This window comes from Canis lupus, chromosome Y (assembly GCF_048164855.1).
Source record: "Canis lupus baileyi chromosome Y, mCanLup2.hap1, whole genome shotgun sequence".
Lineage (NCBI taxonomy): Eukaryota > Metazoa > Chordata > Mammalia > Carnivora > Canidae > Canis > Canis lupus.
The window spans coordinates 3665705-3691284 of NC_132877.1; the positions used below are offsets into that span (position 1 = coordinate 3665705).

At 43.7% G+C, this 25580-nt stretch overlaps 1 protein-coding gene and 1 long non-coding RNA gene across 12 annotated transcripts in view; one reads left to right on the forward strand and one right to left on the reverse strand.

Moving 5' to 3' along the window:
• LOC140629125 (neuroligin-4, X-linked) overlaps window positions 1–25580 on the reverse strand; it is a 369817-nt gene that overhangs the window by 303435 nt on the left and 40802 nt on the right. For 3 of the 11 annotated variants that reach the window (XR_012026985.1, XR_012026986.1, XM_072818610.1), the window contains exon 1: window positions 9276–9804. The gene's annotated coding sequence lies outside the window, so the exon portion shown is untranslated. Of the gene's footprint in view, window positions 1–6380; window positions 6622–8288; window positions 8462–8671; window positions 8799–9275; window positions 9805–17996; window positions 18147–25580 lie in introns of those variants that run through there. The other 8 variants (XM_072818604.1, XM_072818607.1, XM_072818606.1 and 5 more) reach the window with 8 other exon arrangements.
• On the forward strand, window positions 9063–16387 carry LOC140629127 (uncharacterized). The gene is made up of 3 exons (XR_012026987.1): window positions 9063–9812; window positions 10595–10678; window positions 15400–16387. It is a non-coding gene; the product is annotated as an uncharacterized lncRNA (long non-coding RNA).

A 25580-nucleotide genomic window follows, 5' to 3' on the forward strand; every position in this document is an offset into this window, starting at 1 on the left:
CAGAAGGGAGCTAGGAAGCAACAGGAGCAGGAACAGAAGGGAAGCACCCATAACACACAGTGCAAAAGGGGACGGGGCGATACATGCATGAACCAAAGACCCTAACAACTTTCTTATGAGCATTTACACCCAGAGGTCTTGGGGAACTGGCATATTCCACGCTCATCTCTTTACTACCGGCACTAAACTGACGCCCGAGCCTGTAACTGGCACGTCGTACATGCTCAATAAAATAGCATTAAACGAAAGAAGGGGAGGGCAAACCTCTGGCGCAGGAAGGAGCTAGTTTCCAGAAAAACACAGAAATACCTTAGTCCCTCAGTTTCTTTCCTGCCAGGGCTGAGTAGCTCCATTCCTGGATCTACTATATTGATTTTTCCATGTTGAGACCAAGTCAACGGAACCTGTCCATGATGGGCAGAGGGATGTGCAAATGGGAGTGGGATGGTCACCACCACCGCCATGCTCATGGCCATCACCGGTCACCTGTGGCCTTCTTTCCTGCTGACCTCCACATACTCTCAGATAGTCTGCTCTTTTGGTTTGTTTTTTGTTTTTTTTGTTTGTTTGTTTGTTTTTGTTTTATTTTATTTATTTATTTATTTATTTTGGCTAGGGTATGCATTTTCTTTCTTTTTTTTTTTTTTTTGAGTATAGTTGACACACAATGAGTGTCAGGTGCTCACAGTCTTTCCTGATAGGAGCAGAACTTGCCTATCCATCCAAGCAGGAAAGATACATGGCTTGCCACATGTTCCCACTGACAGAAGGGCTCCCAAATGGTTCACAAAAGCACACTAAATATCAATTAATTACATTTCCGTGAGAACTGCAATATGCTTGCCACCACACTGGCAGTAATAGATCTTGAAGCGGTAGTTTCTGTGGACCATTAAATGTAGATACTGGGGGCCAGCCTGAAAATGTACTTTACCAGATACGATACTTTGTTCAGGAAAATGCGGGACTGTCCATCTACCTGTATCTATAAATGTAGTATAAATTTTTTTTATTTTTTTATTTTTTTATTTTTTATTTTTATGATAGTCACAGAGAGAGAGAGAGAGAGAGGCAGAGACACAGGCAGAGGGAAAAGCAGGCTCCATGCACCGGGAGCCTGACGTGGGATTCGATCCCGGGTCTCCAGGATCGCGCCCTGGGCCAAAGGCAGGCGCCAAACCGCTGCGCCACCCAGGGATCCCTAAACGTAGTATAAATTTACATTAACTATTGATATAGTAACTCAGGGCAGCCCAGGTGGCTCAGGGGTTTAGCACCACCGCCTGCAGCCCAGCCAGGGCATGATCCTGGAGACCCAAGATCGAGTCCCACATCGGGGTCCCTGCAGGGAGCCTGCTTCTCCCTCTGCTTGGGTCTCTGCCTCTCTCTCTCTCTCTGTGTCTCTCAGGAATAAATAAATAAATTCTTAAAAAAAAAAAAAGATACAGTAACTCATTATGTAGGCTATTTATATAAAATTGCAAAACACATAATTGTGTATATATCTATATATCTAATGATTTCATTCAGTAAGATATATAAAAGCTAAAAAATATATATAAAAGTTTTCCAATAAATTGTGAAATATACCAAGTTTAGATGATGAAGGCTTTCTTCATCAATTACATAAACGCAATGATACGTGCCGAGCATATAAGTACAATTACATGATTGTATAAAAATATACTCCTACACACTAGAAATCATATACATATTTAGATGAAATTTGATTACTTAAATGATACAAGGTTTCTAGATACAATTTGCCAATAAAACCATCTTATGCAAGAAACAGCTCGTAGTTACATTGCGGCTGTGAGTCACCTGAGGCCACTCAGGTCCACACACCAGCATATGGATGTGTCAGGGACCTAGGCGTGTTTGCAGTCTCGTCATGTGTGACCGCATTTCTAAAGACCCGTGATCGGGGGTGAAGCGACAAGCCAGGAGAGCAAACCATCCTACATTGGTTCACCCCTGCTGGGGCCGTCGGCTGGGATTTTGCAGTGCTTCCCGGCAGGCGCCACATGAATGAAGAGTCCATGCGGAATGTGTGCGACTGCAGAGGAGCTTCCCCGGGAAGGGAAGGACCCAACACCCAAGACCATAAAGTTTTTCAACTCTTGTGGACTCAACAGCATGAAGAGACGACTGTGAATTTCTCAACTGTTGTGGCATCAACGTCTGGGAAGGGGTAACATTCTATTGCACTGATCATATAGATGATTTTATCATTAACATGGGGGATCGATACCTTGTTAGAAAATAATGACTTCAATTTGAAGACAAAACTTCAAGGTAACATGGAGAAGGTGGATGCTTGCCCATAAATATCCACTCTCCATTTATTTGGGTCTCATTACTAATCAATGTCTCCACTCTCAAAGGAGGAACACTCAACAAACACTTTGCAGGTCACCCACAGGATGAATATTTTAATATGACTTACATTTGGGAAAACGATGGAGAGAAGGATGGGCAATGGGGCAAAATCACATCTTTCCTTCTGGTATTTTTTGCGTTGGTCTAATGTGTTACATTGGCTGAGGAAAAAAAAACATCTTATGCAAGAAATATCTCTTGGTTATGCTTGTGCATCTGGGCATCTCTGTGCATATAAACACACACAATTCAATTCTTACCACATCCCTTGAGATGATGATGCATTTGTTTAAAAAATGTGGGGTGTTTTTTTACATTTTGCCACCTAGTGCATTCACAGCTCTACTTAAGTAGGAAGCATTTGCAAACAATAAAGGCACGTGATCTCAATGGGTTCTGGTCTCCGCACCCGCCCTGCTGTTTCTGAGAGCACCGTTCATTGCTGCGGACCATCCAAGTAATGGAATGTGTGTCCCTGCCCTGGTTCTGAGCCACACATTGGTGATGTTGATACAGGAAACAGGGAACATGACACCGAGAGCAAATCCCATCAGGGCTACGGGAGGCCTCTGCCACGCTTTGCAGAAATAAACACCAACCCGCAGAGCTGCGGCCTATCCGTGCCACTCAGTTTCCTCAACCGTGGTTCCTTTCTTTTAAAGGATCCCAAACCTGACCAAGAAATGCAACTTCAAACCAACCAAATCATTAGTTTGCACTGTAGAAAGAGACCAGGCACAGTTCCACGTTTCAAAGCCATGACCGAAGACTCGTAAGTAGAGTGGAAGGGTGGTTGCCAGGGGCTGGGTGAAGCGAGAAAGAGGCAGAAGGGATCCCTGGGCATAACCACCTTTCAGCTAAGCAAGATGAGCAAGGTCTAGAGGGTGGCTGGCACCATCTTGCACCGAGTTGGCCATCCTGGGCTGTGCCCTCAAAAGTTGGCTAAGAGGGCGGATCTCGGGTTCCACGGTTTTACCAGGATACGGTAAAATGCAAAAACGCGCCTGGAACGATAAGGTCAAGATCCTGAAACCCGAATGCTCAGCAGTATGAACGCGCACAACCAAGAAGGTCCGACTGTAATCCCAAAATAGCCCTCGGTTACTGTAGCAAGTCGCTATTTATAGAACACACGTTTCAAATAAAGCCACCCAAACAAAACTCTGGATTATTTCCACACATTTCCAAACAGCTGCGAAAGCACATGCCTTTTCATTAACACTATCCTGAATCAAGATCTGACTCCTGGAGATTCATTCCAGTGAGGCTTTAGGGTTTATGCTTCCTCATGTCGCCCACATTATGCAAAGATTGCGCTCTCCCCTTCCGGAATGGGGACAATACGATGTCATCTTACTCCACAGTTTACGTTTGTTTGGTGGGGTTCGGTCTCTTTTTCCTTCAGGTACCACTTCTGGGAGGAAGGACAGGGGTTTGGCGAGATAAGAGCACCGACCTGGCAACTGGCTGGCCAAGCTGCACAGGCAGGTGGAGCTCAGGTAACCACACACCTGGGACAGGTGAACTCCGCGCTCAGTGTCTGCAGTTTGAACAGAACCCCAAGTGGACTGGCTGTGCTCCACCACCAACCTTCCACCCCTGTGAATTTTATCAGCCTTTTATGTATTTATCTTTGTTTGTTTGTTTAGTAGAACCTCTGCAGATAGAAAAAGCTTCACATACATGTTGGCTGGAAGGTCATAAATGGCAAAATGGCAAACTCGTAGGCAGTACCACTTGTTTTCTTTCTCCCCCTCCCTCCCGCTCACTTGTGCTCCTCTGTCCTCCACAAGAAAAATGAGGGTTTCCCATCCTGCCATTCAGTAGGCAGAGAACAGTGCAGGCTTTGAAAGGCCCAGTGTAGGTTGTTTAGAGAAAAATGATAAAACTGGAAAATATTCATTGAGTGAATGGGGCATGAATGTCCGCCGCACACAACAGATGACCTAATTGCCGAGAGCCACGTGACCTTCCCGGGCGAGATGCTCACTTTCTCTCCCTGAGCGGGCAAAAGCTGTATATTTGATTTGCAACTGGTAGCGGTTTCAAGTTTAAGAAATCACTTGTGACTACATAGAAGGCACAGTCTGTCTTAACATCGCGATTATTACTTAATGTGATTAAGTAGAACACGAAGTCTCTTCTCAAAGGATACGGTCTCCAGGAAAAAAATTCAAATAAATAAATAAATAAATAAATAAATAAATAAATAAATAAAATTGAGCAACTGGCTTAAACTAACCCCCGAACGTGTTTTTCCTCATTTGGGAATATCACATATATCGTGAAGGTGGAAAACAGGATAGAAAGAACACAGGCCGGTTTATATACCAAAAAATAAAAATTAAAAAAAAAAAAAATTCTGTTCCTTGCAGTTGCAATCAGCATGCTGAAATCAGCTCTCACCATGTTTGGAATTTAAGTACGTTTTAACCAGATAAGCCTATCTGCAGAGTGAGAGTTTAGGGACTTAAAAATACTGTTATATTCAAACTTCATTTGCATGAAATAAATTCCATCAACAAGTTGCATCACTGACAATACTCAAGCACGTACTCAATGTTGGAAATGCGGAGTGCCAATTAAAAAGAAGAGAATCTTAAAACAGAAGCCGGATCCCATGCACTTGAATGTTTACTTTTGTGAGAACCATCCCCAGCCTTTTTTCTTTTTCCCTCTCTCTCTCTTTTTTTTTTTTTCTTTTTCTTTTTTAGTCTGGGCATAAGACCACTATATTCTAAAGAGTTCTGAAAAAGACCCTTGCACATTCTGAAAGCAATGTAACAGGCTTAGTCGGTAAGCACGCTATCTTTGTGCAGAGACCAGAAGCCTTCCACAAATTACTACAAAGAAAACCAAATGAAAAGGCCAAGTTCAGAAATAAAGAGAAGCCTCATATACTTATCATTAGTCTACACAATCCACGCCAAAAAAAAAAAAAAAGAACTTTCGACAATCCTCAAGTTCATTCACTTGCAAATTTCCTAACAGCTCTGTACCTGCCTTAACCACCTCCTGTGGCAATCACTCATATTTCAAGTATCTTTTCTATTCTTAGATTTACATGAGAAATTAGCAGGACTGCTGGATTTAAGGCAAAATGTACGTTCGGCATTATTTGTTTAAGGAAAAATAGTACAAAAGAAAGCAACGATTCCTTTCCCCCGGAAAAATATGTCAAAACACCTTAAAGTCGGCATCAAAGCACAGCTATTATTATGAAAATACAATTATCATTCAATCCCAGCTCCAAACCATTCTGGTTTCCCAAAGAAAACAATGCTCTCGTTTGAATTCAGTGATTTAAAAGTGATGAAGTCATTTTCGACTTGAACCACAGGCCCTGACTATTTTATTACATGTCAGAGATGATGCTCTTTAAAACTGCCATAAATAGCAACCATATGCCATACATACAAGCCACATATATAATTATAAATATATAGATATTGCATTTTCTTGGATAACACAGTACTGCAAGTCTAATCCGAAAAAATATATATAAATAGTTGCAAAGCCCTTGTGAAATTCTCATGTTCTCGATATGGAGAGAAATGCAAAAAAAAAAAAAAAATCAGATTTTTTTTCTTTTTTCTTTCTTTTTCTTTCTTTCTTTCTTTCTTTCTTTCTTTTTTTTTTTTTTTTTTTTGGAAATAAGGGTTGGATGCAACCATGTGCCATCATGCCATCCAGCTTGCTCTCCATCCACACAGGGAAACCTATCTCCTGGCGATTTTCACAATTGCTCTTAACCTCTTCCCACCGAGAACTAAAGGCACGACACACTTTTCCCCTCGCCCTCCCTCTCGCCCCAGCGCCCCTGCAAAAGTGCAGATTTCTGCTCATTTCTCTGGGGTCTGACACCCTCTAAGAAAACGGTGAGCATGTCCCTTCCAAGCATGGAGCTCGGTGAGCAAGTGATGCTGCTTTGTTCGGTCTGAAAGTCAGGTCTTTTTCTCTCCTGGTCCTTTATTTTGTGGCTGAGCAAGGGTACCTACCAAGCGCGGTCTTCAGCTCGCCCTCGTCTACGCCGCCCGCAGAACGCCCACACAGCCTGGAAATTCTGCATCGGGGTAACTAGGTCTCCCTAAACTTTTTCTTTCTCTCTCTTTTTATTTTTTCCTTCTCTGCGTCTCTCACATCATGCTGAGTGCTGACTCTGGGCAGGGACCTCGCTCGCCCCACCTCTCACTAGGAGACAGTTAATGCAACGCGCCCTTGATGCTTGAAGCCCTGCCAGCGGTGGATCCCTTCAAAAAGCATAGGATATGAGCACATAAAACCGTTCCCCCTCAACTGACCAAATAGGAAAAAAAAAAAAAAAAAAAAAAAAGAAAAAAAACCAAATGAAAAGAAGAATCCATACTACCACCTTGTGGATTCTTCTCGCAAGAACAGCACCTGCTAGGTTGAATAAACCACACACACACACACACACACACACACACACACACCCTAGTCGGCAGCCCTCACCCCAAATTTAAGTTGGGTCCAAGAGGCAGATTGAGGATGCGCGCCCCGGGTGCAGGCCTGCGCTCCGCGCGCTCCCCGCGCTCCCCGCGCTGCGACTCCCCGCCACCCCCGGGCCCCCCACGCCGCCAGCCCCGAAAGAGCAGCCCGGGGCTCCGGAAATAAATACGGAGAGACCCGCACCTGCCGGCAGCGCAGAAGGAGGAGTCGCAGAAAAGACAACCCGCGGTCAAAAAATAACAAAATATTAATAAAAATAATAATAATAAAAAGGAAGGAAAAAAATCCAGCAAGCCGCGGGGACGGGGACGGGGACGGGGACGGGAACGGGGACGGGGACGGGGACGGGAACGGGGACGGGGACGGGGACGGGGACAGGGACGGGGCGGGAGGGATGGAGAGGACGTCCCTCGGAGCGAGCGGGACGCGCGCCCAGGTGTCCCCGCCGGGCAGGGCTGCGGGGCCCTCAGCGCCCCGGGCGACAGGGCGCCGTGTGTGCGGCCAGCAGGCGCCGGAACGGGCGCCCGGGCCCAGGGATGCGCGCAGCCAGACAGACCCCGGGGCGGCCCGGGGGCCCCGCGCCCCAGCCTGCGAGTCTGCGCGCCCTCCGGGGGCCCCGGGGAGCCGGGGCTGGCGGGGGGGGTGGGGGGGGCGCTGGGAGGCGGCGGGCGTCCGGGGCAGCGGGCGGGGGTCCCAGCGCCCCCGAGCCCCCGAGCACCCCCCGCCGCGGGGTGTGCGCCCAGCGCCGCGCCCCCGCCGCCCCCGCCCCCGCCCGCGCTTCCGCAGGTCGAGCCACGCGGCCGCAGGGGCGCCGCGGCGGCCTGGGGGAGGGGCAGGACGCGAGTTCCCAGGCCGGCTCCGGGGTCTCCAGGCCCCCCCGCTGCCCCCACCCCCGCTCGGGCAGCCGGGGGCGGTCACAGGGCCCAGCGGGCTGGGAGGGGGCCCCCGGCCGCGCGGCGCTGGGGCGCGGGTGGGGGCGGGGGCCGCGGGCCGCGGGCGCTGGGGGTGGCGGGGCACGGGGGAATTGTGCAGCGCGGCCGGCGGCTGCTTCGGGACGCGGGTTTGTGCCGGGCGGCCCGGGGCTGTGGGGGTGGCCCAGGTCGGCCGCGGCTCCCCAGAACCCCCCCGCGGCACAGCCCAGGGTGCCGGCCGGCCGTGCGCCCCGCGGGCTCGGCTCCCGGGAACCCGCTTCCCTGCGGGCACCGAGCGGGGGCTGCATCCCCCGAGACCCGCGCCGGGGCGCCCGGCGCCCGTCCCCGCAGCTACCAACTTTTGTGGTCCTGCAGCCGGGCGGGCCGGGCGAGCTGGGGGGAGGGGGAGGGGGGCCGGCCGCAGCCGCGTGCCCCCCGGGAAGGTCCAGGCCACAGCCACGGGCTCCGGGAGCAGCGCACCCCTCCCTCCTGCCCGCCGCTGGCCTCCCCCCTACCCAGACGCACGGGCAAAGGGGGGCACGGAGCCCGCTCCCCAGCTTTGCAGAAACAGCTCGAAGCTACCGTCATCGGGTCTCCGCCCGGGGTCTCCGGCGCGCCCGGGTCGCTCCCCAGCGAAGCCCAGCCAGGTCCTAATCAATCACGTGCGTTATTTCGTGCATCACACCAGCCGTCATCTTCTACGGAGCCAGCAGAGAGGAAGGAGGAAAAAAAAAATTGCTTAATGCAACCCCAGCCAAGCCTGTTTTCCTTTTTTCTCTCTGGTTAACCCAAAAAAAGCACCCCAGGAGGTGGAAGCTGACAGTTTCCTTAAAGAAGAAGGAGGGGGGGGGGGGGTTAAAAAAAAAAGAAAGAAAGAAAGAAAGAAAAAAAGCCCGTTGGTTGCTCACAATCTCCAGAAGTACTCCTGTCTTCATCGCCAGTCCCGGTTTGCAGGGAACTGGCGCTTTTCTCCTGCTCCCTCTCTACTGCAGATAAAATTTTTTTTTTCCTCCTCTCCCCGCCACACTCTTCTGTTTATTTGTATGGAAGACGGCGCTACTTTGTAAACACATCACACACGGCCCCAGAGCCGTTCAAATAGCTGATTGCAGCAAAATGCTTGCAAACCACGGTGGTCTCGATTTTCTTTTCTTTCTTTTTTTCTTTTTTTTTTTTTAAGTCCGAAGGGGCAAAAAAAAAAAAAACAACCAAACAAACAAAAAACAAAAATCAAATGCTTCTGTGGAGATGTGCATGAAGCTGGCACAGGACACGCCGCACATACATGTCCACGCTCCCACCCACACCTAAGACATGGAGCGGCAGATGGGAGAAAGTCCTGTCCGGATTTGCAAAATAAAATGAAATAAAAAGGCCAGATGGAGCGAAGCCCCCAACGCTTTTGGTGAGGCTCGTTGTCTTTTGCCGGGGAGCACACGCGAGTCCCGGGGCCGAAAAGGCTGTAAAAAGAGAAATCCGGAACCCAGAGACACATCTGAAAAAGGCACCTACCTTAGTCGTGGCAAAGCTGCAGTGGCTCCAAGTGTTCTTTTGCACACATCCAGATTTTTCTAGGGAAGCCTGAGTGAGGGTAGGATTCGGGAGGCTGTGTGGTCCAGGAGCCTGTGCTTGCTTTCTCTCGAATCCCAAGCAGATCTGCTCATCCAAAGGAATGTGGGGACCACCGGCTGGTCCTTGTGGAGGAAATTCGTCGTGTCTGCCCCCGAAGAGTCGGGAAGAACAAGCAACACAGTCCGAGCAGGGAGGGCAGACCGAGGTCTGAATAAGAGCTCTGTGCTGAGAGACAGAGACGGGTCTGCAAGGAAAAGGGGAGATTGAAGAGAGAGCTCCCGATGTCTCCCCGGTCCCCCTCTGCTATTGGACCAAACTGAATGGAATTTACAAAGCCAGCAGCCAATAGATCTCCGCACTGGGTCCCATCACTACAGAAACCACATCCACAGCTACAAGCGAATGCAAAGAGCAGCTAATCCCAGTGCAAACCAGCTGTAACCGAGGTCCCCTCCCGGGGCCGGGGTGGCGGAACAGGTGAGCGCGTCACGCTGGGCCACCGGGGCTCGGGCGCGGTGCAGGCTGCTCTCGGGCAGGACCCTCCCCGGCAGACGCGCTACAGTATTTGCAAACATCCTTAACTCTTGGAGGGTGCGCAGGGCAAGAGTGCCGGCGGGTACAGCCCTTCCCGGTGGCCAGGCTGACAGATGCGTTCCGGTTCGGGGTGTCATCGTGCCTCTCTCTGGCAAGCCAAAATTCTTGGCAGCAAAAGGACAGTGAAGGTCTGTAAAGGACAGAGCCTCCTTTACGCCCAGGTGATGGGCTGATACCTTTTGTTTGGTCGCGTTCTTTTCCGAGACAGTATTTTTGTTGTTGTTGTTTCATGAATAAAAGGGTGGAGATGTTGCTAGGATTTGGCCAGTTATTTTTAAATAACTCATCTTCACTTGCAGGGTCCAGGAGTTTATCTTTCCCCGGCCAACTTCCAGGGTGGTGCTGTGGCCCAGTATTTATCATGGGAGTTGGAGGGAGTTGGCTCTGAATGGGCAATGTCTGGAGTCCCTAACTGATAAGTCACTAAACCGATAAAGCCCCGCACAGTGTGGCGCGATATGAGCACAGATTCCCAAACCACGTTGCTCGGGGTCAAATTCCACATGACCTTAGGTGTGTAGTTTAAATGTCTGGTCTCTGCATCTGTAAAATGGGGTGGATGGACGTCATCACTGCCTCATTGTATCATTGTGATGAGCTAACACAGGACTCAACATGCAAGATGCTCTAAAGTAGTGCTTGCTTTTCTTAAAATTATTTCACAGGCCTACGAATGTATTTGTTGAAGGCAAAAGATGATGGCCGCTACCCAGACGACTTGGATGGCAAACTTAGGCATCCAACCTGCCGTAAGTGTTTGCTGTGTTGGCCTAATTAGGGACTCCGCACAAGTTTTGAGAGAGGAGCTCATGGGGGATGTGGCCACTAAAGGGGAAGGTGAGGCGTACTGAGTCGGGGGATCTACTTTCATATCAAGTGTCCACCCTTGCTAGCTTTGACTTGCTGGAAAGTCTGTCGTATTCTGTGAATCTGGGAGATTACATCTGCTAAGCAGTGACTTAAAATAGCTCTTTTGTGGGTTTTTCAGGATGATTAAGTGAGATACTATGCATGAAAACACCTTTTACCAGTACCTTGTATACAAATACCTATGTCTGCATATATATAAGATATGTATCCAATAATAGAAGAAACATGTGTTTTATACAAATAGATATTTAATCGGATAGATATGTAAGATCCAGTAACATAATAGTATTGCTAATAAATACACCCTTTTCCCTAAATCAATGACCTAGATCGATATCAATACAAAAAATATAGACGTAGACACATGTATCTGGCAAGGCAGAGGTTAGAAAAGAGTTTCCACTTGAACATAATACTTTATAGGAGGCCAAAAAGTCATTGACTTTGCCAAGAATATATTAATTAATTGATTGATTTATAAATTCAAGTATTAAAATAAATAAATAAATAAATAAATAAATAAATAAATAAATAAATAAATAAATTCAAGTATTTGTTGAGCATGGGCATGGTCCTAAGCACGGAATATGCATTTGTAAGTCACAGCCCTTTATTTTTGAAGAAGCATACGGTCTAGTGGGTAAGGTAGCCAACAGTGTAAGAAAAAGAAATGATTACAAGAGGGTGTGGGGAAAATCCTGTGATTCATGAGTTCTTAGGGATCCATAGAGGTGGAAATGCTGAAGGAAGGGTCTTTCTTTGAAAGAGAAGTAAGTAGTCGTTGATCAGGTGCAGAAGTTGAGGGAGAAAAAGCTCTGGAAACACCGTGGATAATGTGCAGCATCAACTACGTACATGTGGGATTTGAAGCGTGGAGGGTGTGGTGTGAGCAAGGCACGGGGTGCGCAAAGAAAGGAGATAAGACAAGAGGGTAAAGAAGCGTTCGGAGACCTGTTTATGGAGGATCTTGAAGGCCATAGGGAACAAGTGGAGTTTATCCCATAACTGATAACGTAGTGTAAGCCCTGGTAGGGGAGAAATAATCAGATTTACATTTTAGGACAATCCCGATGGGGCAATATGGAGAATGAGTTAGAGGGGGACAAAATTATGGGAACAAGGGAGATTATTTTCTGAAACTCTTGGAAGGGTGGATGTCATAAATGATGTCCGGAAAAACAGAGAGAGAGAGAGAGAGAGAGAGAGAGAGAGAGAAGACACAGTGAACCCTAAATGCAGTCTTGGCTAACCCAGTATTGGGCAATACTAAGTCATGCCTCAGCTACTTACAAGGATTAAAAAAAAATAACAAAAACAGAAATATGATTAAGTAGAATAATAATTATTAGTGTAATAGTAATATATGCTATTTGATTAACTGCCACACAGTATTGGAGATATAAATATGTATGATATACAAGATGCTGAAAATCTAAGAGGGTGTTAAATCAGTAAAATCCAAGGTGATATATGGTATATGCCATCTTAGGAGCATAGGAGAAGCATAGCCTGCTTCCTGAAGGGAAGATGAGAAAATCTCTCATACATAAAGAAGGTTTTTTTTACTGGGAATTGGAGAGCAGAGGTGGGAGATCATTCCGAGTGAAGAAAGCCTGGAAGAGAGAAATGGACATGGAGTAGACAGAGGTTCTGAACGTGCCGAAGGACCACCCTGTTAGCTGTTCCACACTCTTGGAACTCAACCCCATGGATCCAGATTTAGTAGACCTTGAGTTAGCTCTATGGACCTGAATTTTTTTGGACATTTTGCTAAGTGAGTCTTCTTTTTTAAGAAGCCCTCAAATTAAACCATGAACATATTAATGGTGGTGAGTTTATGGTAGGTTCATAGCATCCATGAAGAAGAAGAAGGAGACATAGATCAGACCAAGTTATGGATGGTCATGGACACCCATTCACTGGAATCGTGGCTGGCTTTAGCACACAAGAGGCACGGATTCACTTTTAGGAAGTTTACACAGAAGCATTTTAGGGTATAGCTTCGTTTTGGGGACGGCTTATCGCAGGAACATTCCAGAACAGGGGAGTACCGTTGGTAATCCATTGCAGCATTCATAAACTAAGGTGGCGACGGTAAAGGCTAAAAACAAGAAATGGGTGGAATAAATAATCATTACAAGACTTGAAATCATGGGAATTGGTTAACAGCGGGATGGGACCTTAGAACACGAAGAGTCTACAAGATTGCCCTGATGTTGCAAGATGGAAAAGCGAAGATAAATGAAAACATGCAGAACCAAAAGAAGTTGAATGGGGAGAAATACGAAGACTTGACTTTGAGGTGCTCACAGATCAGGTCGATGAGATGGGCACACAGAACTCAGATCATCGGAAGATTGAGATTTGATAGGAATAGGAAGCTGAGAGTTGGGTCAATAAATCTGATGGCAACCCCCATGTGTGGGATACTTGAAATTGTGGTGTAAAAAGGAGAGAAAGTGTTAGCTTAAGCGGAGGGACACGTCTTTGGAGGAACCGACACTGAGTGAGCTGAATGCTATCCTCATTCCGGTATCTAATGGACACAAACCTGACAATTGCTGCTTATTCCAAGAACTCTTTAAAATACTAAGGATGGAAAAATAAGACATGGTTTTTGTCCGTAACTAGCTAATTCTGAGATATTTTTAGTCCATGGCATTTCTCATCAATACAACTGTCCTATTTTATTTTTTTACATACCTATTTATTTATTATATTTTTTTACATTCATTTACCATTGTCGTCACAGTCTTGGGGGAAAAAAAAAAAACCTCTGCAACGTTATGATGGTAAATGGCTTTAGGTGGTCATAATTATATGGGACCACATCAGACCATAAATTTTAAGAAGTTTGAGGAAAGATGGGATATGAAATAATTTTCATATGATCAATGGATTGATCATCGACAGATTGATAGATATACAATAGGTGGATAGAGATTCAGACATATATGTTACATATAATAAGCATAGCTGGATTTCATATTGTACTTAATTTATTACAAAGCACTCAAGTAGTAGTATTCCCAAATTGGATTTAATGACTAGGTTGTAAAATGATTAACGACATCGATTGAATAAAGGGAAACAATGCTGGGAACCTTAAAAATACTTACTCTTGATGTTTTACGAATTCCATTCTTATCATGTCCTCTGATAAATAAACCTGTCCTATCAATGATACAAATTAAACTTGGGACCAGTGTAAGGTAAATTATAATGAATTTCAAATTCACGTCAATCACTTAAAAGAAGTTCTGTGACACTAGCGGAAGGTACATACCTTTCCCTCCACGTCTAGAGACACTTACTTGCAAGAGACACAAGCGATTGTCTTATCTATCCCCATCGGTTTTGTAGGTAAAGTGTTTTATGAGACTTAGAAAGCTTTAGGGAAAGATATTAAAGTTTATATTTTCCAGTAAGAAGGCTGTACATGCCCCTAATGCAATGCTTGCATCTGAGAAATGGGAATAATGAAATCTTCACAGACGAGGGTCCACTTCCAGTATTTCCTAATCTTTTGTCCTTGTGTTATTTCAAATCCATAAAACACCATTAATTATGTAACATGCATCCACGATACGGAGATAGGCTCTGTGCTGACTTTCCATCTGATTATTTTAAATCCTTTCCCTGGTTATTATTTCATCACTGGGCATGATTAGCCTAAATGACTTTTGAATGGCTCTGATTTTTAGAAAATATTCCAGCCCCCGAGTTTCACAGCATTCACTGTGGATGAGAAAGCCATTAACTATTGCTTTTGTGTGAAAACCAAGAACACTGAATCCCAAATAGCTGGAGTTCATTTTTAAATGACATTTGCAGCAACTTTCTCAACTGCTATTGCCTGAGACTTTTTATGAACATCTTTCTCAATGTCCATGTCCCTTTGACAAGTAAGAACACACACTACACTTGAAAATTGTGAAAAATATGCATAAAACTTCCACTCTCCTGGTTACATGGAATTATAGATAAATATATATATACATATATATGTCATATATAAAATGTATACACAAGATAGAGATGGACAATACATTATATACAGGGTTATATAAATTACATATATAATTTATATTATTTATCTATTTATATAATATATAGCTTTAAAAATTATATAAAGTCATATATTATATAGAGTTGTATATAACATATATACAGGGTTACAAACAATATGACATATATTACATATAACCCGTCTTTATTTTATATATAAATATATATTCATAAAATACAATATATCATTATGAATATATAAAGTTGTATGTATGTAGAGTTATACATTTATAACTGCTTATATTTATATTATAAATATAATTATGTATAATATATATTATATTGTATGTATTATCTCAGGTATAATATATACTTCTACATTTCTCTATATTATTATATAAAATCATTGTATATTTTATTTATATTTAATATACAATTAATTAAATATATTTAAATATATGAAATATATGTATATTTTATTTATATAATGTATAAGTATTTAAAATATTCATTATATATTATAGTTATATGTTATAGAAAATATAGAATGTATTGTATGTATAATATAATATAATACAATTATATTCAATAGGGATGCCTGTGTGGCTCAGTGGTTGAGCGTCTGCCTTCAGCCCAGGGCGTGATCCTGGAGTTCTGGAATCGAATCCCGCATCAGGTTCCCAGCATGGAGCCTGCTTCTCCCTCTGCCTGTGTCTCTGCCTCTCTCTCCGTGTCTCTCATGAATAAATAAATAAAATCTTTAAAAAAAAAAAAGCAATAGATACTCATATATATAAAACGTATTATATTAAGTATATGACATTAAATATGTATTTATATATTTGTATATAAAATATTAAAATAATGTTATACAATTATATAATGTGTTACAATTATATTTATATTTAATATATGCATCATTTCATCATTATATATTAGTAGATATTATTCTATATATTGGAGCTGTATTGACATAACTACATGTACATATGTATATGACTTTCTCTATATACGTATATTTTATATAACAGGTAGTTACTTATACTCCCACCATGGTTGATTCATGCCTGATTCTGCCTCTGTATCTTTGTTCTGTGTATGTACACTCCCTCTCTTCCTACTTTCATACTTTATACTTCAGAGAATCTGTCTTTGAAAAGAAAGAAATTTAGCGTTGGGAGGCACAAAAAAGGATGTTTCGTGTTAGGGGTAACATAATGTACTTTGTGTACTGACGCGAGAGCAGACGCCCTCTGTCTTGCTAATGAACGTGTGTCACCCATGCCAGTAGAGAAGTAGAACATCTCTGGAGAATGCCACATGGTTTGCAATTTTTTGAGTCTTAACAAAATGCAGTTGGCATAGGGAAAAGGAGAGAGACAAACCAGAACAGGCTCTTAAATCCAGAGAACACGTGGATGGTCACCAGACGGGAGGTCAGTGGGCAGGTGGGGGAAGCAGGTGATGGTCATGAAGGAGTGCACCTGTGATGAGCACCGGCTGATGTATGGAAGTGCTGAATCATTAAACTGTACACCTGAAACTCATATTACATGGTATGTTAACTAACTGAAATTTCAATAAAGACTTTAAAAACTGAAAAAATAAAGTGTAGTTGGCAAATAAATTATTAGGACGAATGCTGTCTTTTATCCTTTTGAACTAAAGGTTCATTTTGGAATCTCTTTTTAAAGATAACGACTTAGCTTTGCATCATCATCAACAAGTGAAGTTAAGTGTCGGAAATATGTTTGGCACGTGACACATACACAGAGATGTGTGTGTGCAGCTATGTGCATGTGTGTGTATATGTGTACCTGGGAGACCAGAGCAGTGGGAGGATATGTACTAGGACCAATGGATTTGTTTTGAATGGGGATCAAACTCTGTTATAGGGCCTTGGTAGAGTAGTAATATGGTGGTGTTTTCCTGGTATCTATGTCCAAGGATATATAGAAAATAATTGTATTTTCCAAGTTTCTGTGACCAAAACTACACGTGCCACATATCCATGTCAAAAAAAACCACTGGTGCCTTTTGGGCACAGCCAGTGAAGAAGTGAAATCCTCAGTCCATTTGCCAGTGAGGTACTGAATCCCAACTACTATGTGATCTGACAAGTGAATTCTTCCCCACTCGAGTTTTCTGATGAGACCGCAGCCCCTGCCCAGATGACACTGGCGTTGCAGCCCAGGAATGTCCTAGAGCACAGCACCCAGCTAAGCCACAGTCCAACTGCTGATGCCCAGAAGCCGTGAGATAAGCCATATGAGTTTCAGCCTCTAGATCTGGAGTAATTTGCAGTGGCGTAACAAATAATGGTAATAATAGCACGCAAACACATACGTGCGCATTTATGTCTGCCTGGGCAGATATGCATAGTGATGGCAGTAAGCCAGCTGTAGCACGGAGGATCATAAAAGAACACTGAACAAGTTGAACCAATATCCTGCATATTTTAGTTTTCAGAATGGTTGCTTGGCTCTCTCTGACACACCGTAGATGAATGAACCAGAAGTACATCATCTGCTCCTAAATCCTGCCAAAAGTTATCAAATTAGAGGAAAGGCAGACGTTGACAATGAAATCTGTAATTCCTGCATCAAGCAAAATAGATTTCCTGCACCCTGGCTCAGAATTCTCCTCGACAGCCTTCTCACAGTGCACCAAATGAAGGGGTCATTAGGGAATCCACCCTCCACCTGGTCAGCTCTGTGCTAACCAGGGTGAGAGACGCTCGCAAATGTCACCTAATTCCAAAGGGCTTCTAATTTCTTCATATAACCAACCCACTCCCCTGCCCCAATCCTCCATCGGAAAAATTCACTATTCCACCTCCCATGTTCTCAAAGCAATAAATCCACTACTTCTACTAGCATTTAGACAGAGTGTGTGTGTGAGTGCATGTGTGTGCATGTGCACACACCCTGTTCACTGGACTGTAAGCGCCCTAATGCCAGTTTTAAAATGCTCATTAAGGGCAGCCCGGGTGGCTCACCAGTTTAGTGCTGCCTTCGGCCCAGGGCGTGATCCTGGAGACCCGGGATCGAGCCCCACATCAGGCTCCCCGCATGGAGCCTGCTTCTCCCGCTGCCTGTGTCTCTGCCCCCCACCCCCGTGTCTCTTGTGAACAAATAAATAAAATCTTTTTAAAATTTTTAAAAAATAAAAATGCTCATTAGTGGGCACCTGGGTGGCTCAGTCGGTTAAGCATCGGACTCTTGGTTTCAGGTCAGGTTGCAATCTGAAGGCTGTGAGATTGAGCCCCATATCGGTTCCATTCTCAGCAGAGTCTGCTTCAGATTCTTGCCTTCTTCCTCTGCACATCTCCCCTGCTCATGCACATGCTCTCTCTCTAAAATAAATAAAATCTTAAAAGAATAAATAAAAATGCTCATTACTTTTCACAAAAAAAGAAGTTGAATTTTGCTTCATTTTCTCTGGTCTACTTTCTTCTCATAAATTGGGCTGATTACTCTGAAAACATTCATCAACATTTCCTGGGAAGGGTGGCTGTCACCGTGTCTTCCTCCCGACACCGTGTCATCCGTGGGTGTTGAGATTCCCACCTTGGGGAGACCATCGTGAAATCATTTGCAAATGTCACCTAATCCACTCATAAAATCCCTAGCCCTCTAGAATGAAATGAAGTAACACGGTTTTGATTATCAGCGTGAAAACGTGAAGCGCCGGGTGAACACGATCCCTATGCCCACTGCGCCGCCAAGTCACCTGTGCACATAACTAGCATAAGTAAGTTATTCTGTCCAGAGATCCCTGACAGTGATGGTAAACAAGCCCTCTTTGATAGCAATCAGGGATCAATAGTCTTTAACGGGAGCATCTAGCAGATGGGTTACGAGACTGCAAAGGAACGTTTATTCCAAGTTGGCCAATTTAAAGAAAATAAAAATTATTTATAGATCCTATTCTTAAATTCGCATTCAAAATGTGTTTCATAATCCTAAGGAATAAAAATGTCTCCCTCCTCCCTTTCTCTCTCTCTCTCTCACACACACACAGACACACGGGTTTGCACACACTTTTTTTTTTTCCCTCTCTGGAAAGGACTGGGCTGCAGGAGGCAGGGCTCACTTACGTCAGCAATTCTCCCCTTTTGTCCAAGGACCCCACAGGCATTTGTTTCACTGGGCTGCAGGCTGTGCCCACTGTTCCATGGAGAAGCCCCGGACAGCCTGAGACCCCAGCCACCCTCAAACCCATTCTCATGTCTAGTTGGACACCCCACCCCTTCCATGAGAGCCTCCCCTTGGTTGAGTCCAGGCCCCTGGAGCACCATGAGAGCCTCCCCTTGGTTGAGTCCAGGCCCCTGGAGCACCATGAGAGCCTCCCCTTGGTTGAGTCCAGGCCCCTGGAGCACCATGAGAGCCTCCCCTTGGTTGAGTCCAGGCCCCTGGAGCACCGACGCGTCCTGGTCTTCTCCACCGGGCTGCTTGCCCGGGCGTTGGAAGAGCACTTCTAACCATGCAGAGTGGTCTCCCAGAGGGATTTCTCTAATCTTTCTGCTCTGTGTGAACAGAAAGGTGCACAAAAGCCAGACAGCCACTTGCAACCTCCAAGATTTTAGCTAATCTCTGGGTTGGCGCTGGAAATCAGAGCGGTGGAAACACAAACACTTCACTGCAGTCTTTGCCGGACTGTGGAAACTGGGTCTTCCTGGGGTTCATCCATCTGTACCACACCTGCCTTGTCAGCGTAGCAGGGCTGTCTTCCGTCCAAAGGCTCATCCCTCAACCATCTGGCTTCCTTCAAGCCACCTTTTTCTTAATTAATAACACACACTTTCATTTCTCATGGAAGTCAAACACCCCACATTGGCTGAGACGCTAAATAAGTTTGCTAGAACATTCCTTGAGAAACAGACTTCCCGCTAGGCATCTTTTGAAGTTGCCAGCTCTCCACCATGTTTTCTCTCTTACTTTATTTCCAATATTAGGTTTTTCTTCATTTTAGCAGTCTAGATATTTAAAATCTACTATTAGTGCTGAAGTAGAGAAAGAGAGAAGGAGGAGGAGGAGAGACAGACAGGCTGAGGAGCATCGGGAAGAAGAGAAAAAAGAAAGCAAACAGCAGAATCGCAAGTGAATTGATTTTCCCCTTAAACTGTTTTCCACTTCCAGATCTAGTTGGGTCTCGTGTCAGTAGATAATAACACTTTAAATACCATTTGTTAACCCAATCTTACATAGATCCCATGGAAATATTTAACCTGGCATCAATTGTGTAACAATGAAATTAACAATATCCAATGATTTACATACAGGAGAGTTGCAAAGAAGGTAGTTAATCTACAAATATCACTCTTCTGAGCCCGATTTCTGATCCCCGTGTCTCTCCGAGAAGAGGTCAGGACCCGTCCATTTGCGAAGGACGAGTGCATTAGAACGGTGATGACTCCCACTCCCACTCTTACACCGGTGTTAGAAAAATATGAATCTCTGGATGAATGTCTGGCTTTTTCCCTCCCTTCTAATCTGGCTCCGTGCATTCGTAGCACTGGGAAGCTCAAGTCCCCGCATCTTCCATGTGGGGGTAAAGCATTAAGTGATGGAGAAGTTGCTGGAATTGGGAGCTCAATTACATTGAGCTGCTGCTCAAGACGCTCATCAGAGCTGGAGTCACTGACAGCTGTAACAAAGCAGGAGGGATATTGATTTTCTTGGCTTATATGCCCCCCCCCCTCTGCAAATCCATAGAGTGCTTTGCATTCATCGTAAACGTAGCAGTTACATAAGTGATATATGATAGGAGACGCTCTTCGTCGTCTCTCATGTCCTGTGTGACTTGCAAGAGAGGTATTGGCTCTTCCTGTGTTTTGCGCTATCTCTTCGAGAAGAATTGCCTAGTCAACAGCCTGGAAAGATGGCTAGTGGCTTTTTACAGAGCAGAGCATGGGTTTGTGTGCTCACTATTATGTGCCCATAATGCCCATTATAACGTAGTTGACTTCCGTGACCTCAGGATACTTGCGCGGCATCCACGTGGGCCTCTCGGCCTCGCCCCTTTGGGTCTTGGAGTGCAGAAGCGGGGGGCAATCGTGGTGCTTGCTGTGCTGTGAGTAATAATGCTGTGTCTCTGACCCAAGGGTTTCGTGTCTTCTGCAAGCATCCGTGAAGGTCCGGCTGGGTGGCTTGATAGCTTCCAAAATGAGTAAAATCTCAGATGCTTACCTAGTTCCTGGAAGTGGACACAGCAGTACCAAGGAGTAAAACCCATCGCGGAATCTGGCTCAGCAGACACTGAGCACCCATGGGCCTGGGTGCATTGGACGGTAGAGAAGTGACCAGACCAGGAAGGCCAACGTGTGTTGATATTTGGTTACAAGTTTGTCCTCAATTTCCAGGAAAAACAGCACAATTATGCAGTGAGGCTGCCTTTGTGTTTTCAAGGATCAGCATCCATTTCTTTTAAGGCCTCATCAGCATCAGCCAGTCCTACAACATAAACGTTCCAGCCACTCTGGAAGGATGCTCATCAGAATGCAGCTCTAACAGCTGATTTTTATGCACAGCCAGGGAAGCAGAGGCCTGTCAGGGAATGGGATAGACTTTTCCAGATATATTATCTCACTGAATATTTTTTTTGACAAGTAGAGGAAGAGGATATTCAATCTCTCCATAACACAGATGAGGAAGGCAAGGCTTTGAAAGTCCAGGAAGCATGTTTCTGATGTAAGTAACTAATAAAGCATTGGGCTCCATGCTCAGTGGGGAGCCTGCTGGAAGATTGTCTCCCTCTGCCCCTCCCTCAACTCACATGCTCCTCTCTCTCTCTCAAATAAATAAATCTTTAAAAAAGGTAAACTCCCCCCCAAAAAAATAAAAGAGAACAGAAAATATATTCATGGTACGTAGCACCGTATGGATTGGAAAAAAAAATCCACATATAAGTGGATCTGCACAGTTCAAACCCTGTTATTCGGAGGTCAACTGTATATACTTAGTCCATCAGCAGATTTAGAGTATATCTAACATATACTATATATCTAGTATATATTTTATATAAAACACAGGGAGGGGGATTAGGAAAATAGGTTTTAAGAGTCTCTCGGGCTGGGGTGATGATGAACAATAGGCTGAAACAAGCTGCTACTAGACACTATATATATGAAAGGAAAATTATAAGACCTTACACTTCTTCATAAAGCATCCATAGCCTCTCAGAAAAGCAAGTAAATATGAATTTAGTAATATATACGGGCTCACAATAGTGCAGGACACTTTAACGCGCACAAAAAATGGTACAAGGCATGGTCCTCAAGAGATGCGTTTATGTCACCGAAAACATATATGTGAAGCCTAGTAGCGACCACAAACATATTTAACTGCTGGGTTTCTAGGTCAGGTAAGTCCCGATTTGCAGCAGGTGTTGACTTCCGTGGGGAAATACTTGGATCCTCGCTGATATCCTTTATCAATGTGAAGTCCCAGAATGTGGAAATAGGAAGATGCACAGAAGGGGAGCCTGATGCTATAGGATTTCCATTATGAACGTACGATAGGCCTACCCTCAAAAGTATGGCTTGATCTCCCCACCATGAGATCAGGAACTGAGCCAAACCCAGAGCCGGTCGCTTAACCAACCAAGTCCCCCAGGAACCCCAACATAGACGAATTCCCGAAAGCAACCATGCTTGTTTCTGCTAAGTCAAGTTTTCTTTCTTTCTTCTTTTTTTTTTCTAAATCAAGTTTTCATATGTAAAATTTCACCATGCTCACCTCTTAAAGACTCCTCAGAAGGAAACCTCCTCCAACCCCCCAGGTGCAAATGCAAATTCAAACAAAAATGCAAAGTTGGTTACAATGCCATTGGTGATTGATTACTTCCCCCGCCCTGAGTCGCCCTTCCCCAGAGGAGATGGGGTCAGGTTGTTTAGGATTTGGAAAGGGGGATGATGGGGGCTGGATGGTCAGAAGAGAATAGTTCAGCGTAGTCAATAATAACCCTATAATTTATAGATTTTATTTATTCAGTTCCCTTATCATCTTTAAAGATCTTTTACGAAGTTGCTGTCGAAATTTTGTATTTCAGCAAAAGGGAGAATGAACAAGATGCACACAATAAATGTTTTTGGCACAAAGAAGCTCCCTTGGGTATTCTGGATTCCAGCAAAGGCCCAGTAGCCCAGTGATCCAACTGGGGAATCTGAGGAAGCTGACCTGCATCTCCCTCGTGGGGATGAATCAGGCACAATTACAGTGGACACTGACTCAACTGGCATCATCGAGAGACTATTGTACATCTGTGCACCTAAAGCACAGACTGGCAAACTTTTATTTTTTTATATTTTTATTTTTGGCAGACTTTTATTTTTAAATCATAAGCCAGTGATCTACTAAACGATAATTAAAGGATATAAAATTAAAAGCACTTTTTTCTCCCCCAACCCCCCCGTGAGATTATGGAATCTTGTTTTGTGGAGGAAGAGGGATTTCAACATTTATCTCACACTTTAAAGGGATTAATAATCGTGACACAAAACTTCAGCCGGTTTTAGTAAAACCTTTTATAAGATTTAGTTCTTATAATATCTCCCGCTTTCTCTTATTGAAGTAGACATTTCAGTAAAAGTAATATAGTGATTGGATTTGAACGTTTGCGACGGATGAATATTTTATTTTATGAGGAGAAAAAAAAAGACAGGAAACAATTTATGAACTTAACTATAGGAATGTGCTAAATCTGATTTCTTATATTCAGCGATGGGGAGGTTAAGAGGCAGGAAGCTTTCACCGGGAGCACAAGCTGTTATGCAGATTGAAAAGCTTTAGTCCTACAAGGTCATTCCTGTTTAGTTTCTTAGAACGGCAGTCGAAATGTTTTGTTGGTCAAGTCTGATGATTAAAAACACTTAGGAAAATGATGCTTTTTTTTTTTTTTTTCAAATCTGTGCAAAGCTCTCGGTTTTTCATCTGGGGATATTTCTGGGAAGGTAAATCAGGGACATCCAAGTTCTCTCTTCTGGTTTTAATGGCCAGCTTGTTATTTCTTTAAATGTGTTCCCATTTAACTGTGATTCATGGGGCACGGCTACCAGTTTTACTGGGGATGAAAAGCAGAGATCTATGAGTGAAGATACTCTGGGCAAAAATAAATAAAAAAATAAAATAATAAATAAAATAAAATAAAATAAAATAAAATAAAATAAAATAAAATAAAAAATAAGGGATCCCTGGGTGGCTCAATGGTTGAGCATCTGCCTTTGGCCCAGGGCATGATCCTGGGGTCCTGGGATCGAGTTCCACATCACACTCCCTGCATGGAGCCTGCTTCTCCCTCTGCCTGTATCTCTGCCTTTCTCCCTGTGTCTCTCATGAATAAATAAAATCTTTAAAAAATAAATAAATAAATAAATAAATAAATAAATAAATAAATAAATAAAATTTAAAAATTAAATAAATAAAATAAAATAAAAAATAAAATAAATAAAAAATAAAATTAAATAAATAAAAAAATAAAATAAAATAAATAAAATAAAAATAAAATAAAATGAATAAAATAATATAAAATAAAATAAAAATTGCTAGAAGATACCCGGCTGTTCCCACCACACTGTAGACACAGTAAATTATGTTTGGGTTGTAATAAAGCTAATGAGTTTTGGTGGCAAGTTGCTTGCATTTGTAGGTGGCTGATAGCGGTGTTCACGTTTATTTCAGGGTGTGGATACACTTTACATAGCAGCACATTTTCACGGGAAGGATCCATCACCACACACTTTCACGCATTTCCCAAATGTTGGCTCCCAGATGCATCTAGAAACAAAGTGCTCCTCCTGGTTGTAAAATCGCTCCCTCTTTGTAGGTTGCACTTCCTTGAAGTTGGGACACTTTCAGTTTGAGACACGCCCTCCAATGCGTGAAGGTAGGTTTTAGTTGTTACCAACTAGAATTTTGCAGTGTTGGTTGGGAGCTGGGTGTACCTGCCCTGAGAATCTGGGTGACTACTACCTGTTTTAAGATAATGCAAATATAAGCACTTAGCTAAGAGATTCTAGCTTAGAAATATGGCCTCATGAAGCCCGAAGAGCCTCTGGAAACCCAGCTTCATTTTAATATTGGCAAATCTCACCAGAGTTGGCCGCATTGCCTTTTGAATTTTCCTGGGACCTTTTCCTGTCGAGATAAATAAATACATTACTTAACATAACCACTTGGAAGACTGTCTTCTCCCTTGGGATTTTTTTTCATTTGGAAAATGAGCAAGAAAAAAAAAAAAAAAACAGTTTTGTCTTATATCCCCATCTCATGCCCAAAGAGTCTTCCTGCTAAGCTCTGCGTTGAGCGACTCATGTTTTTGTGCAAACAAATCCATATGCTGCGTGAAGAAATATTACCTTGAAAGATACTGTGGATTTATCTAAGAAAACCTGAAACCAAAGACAGTTGATTCTGTTTCTGGGTAAGTCAGAGGGAACATAAAATTGAAATTAAGGTTTTTTTGTTTTGTTTTGTTTGTTTTGGGAAGTGGATTGGCTGTCCTAATAGGTCTGCAGTCATATGAATGGAAAGGACACCCAATTTGTTTAGGTAGACCTTGAAATTGAAGAACCAATTTGGTCTGGCCATTAAGTCGGTGTTGATTTGGTCTGGGCATTAAGACAAGCTTCAACCAGTTTGATTTTCTTCTTTAACTTTTAAACTCTCTGCTTGGCACTATTTAGGAAAAGTTTTGATTTCAAGTCTATAGAAAGAGTAACGAAACTGCAAATAACATTGCAGCTTTTCTGCAGGAATCTAAAAGGGGAAAGAC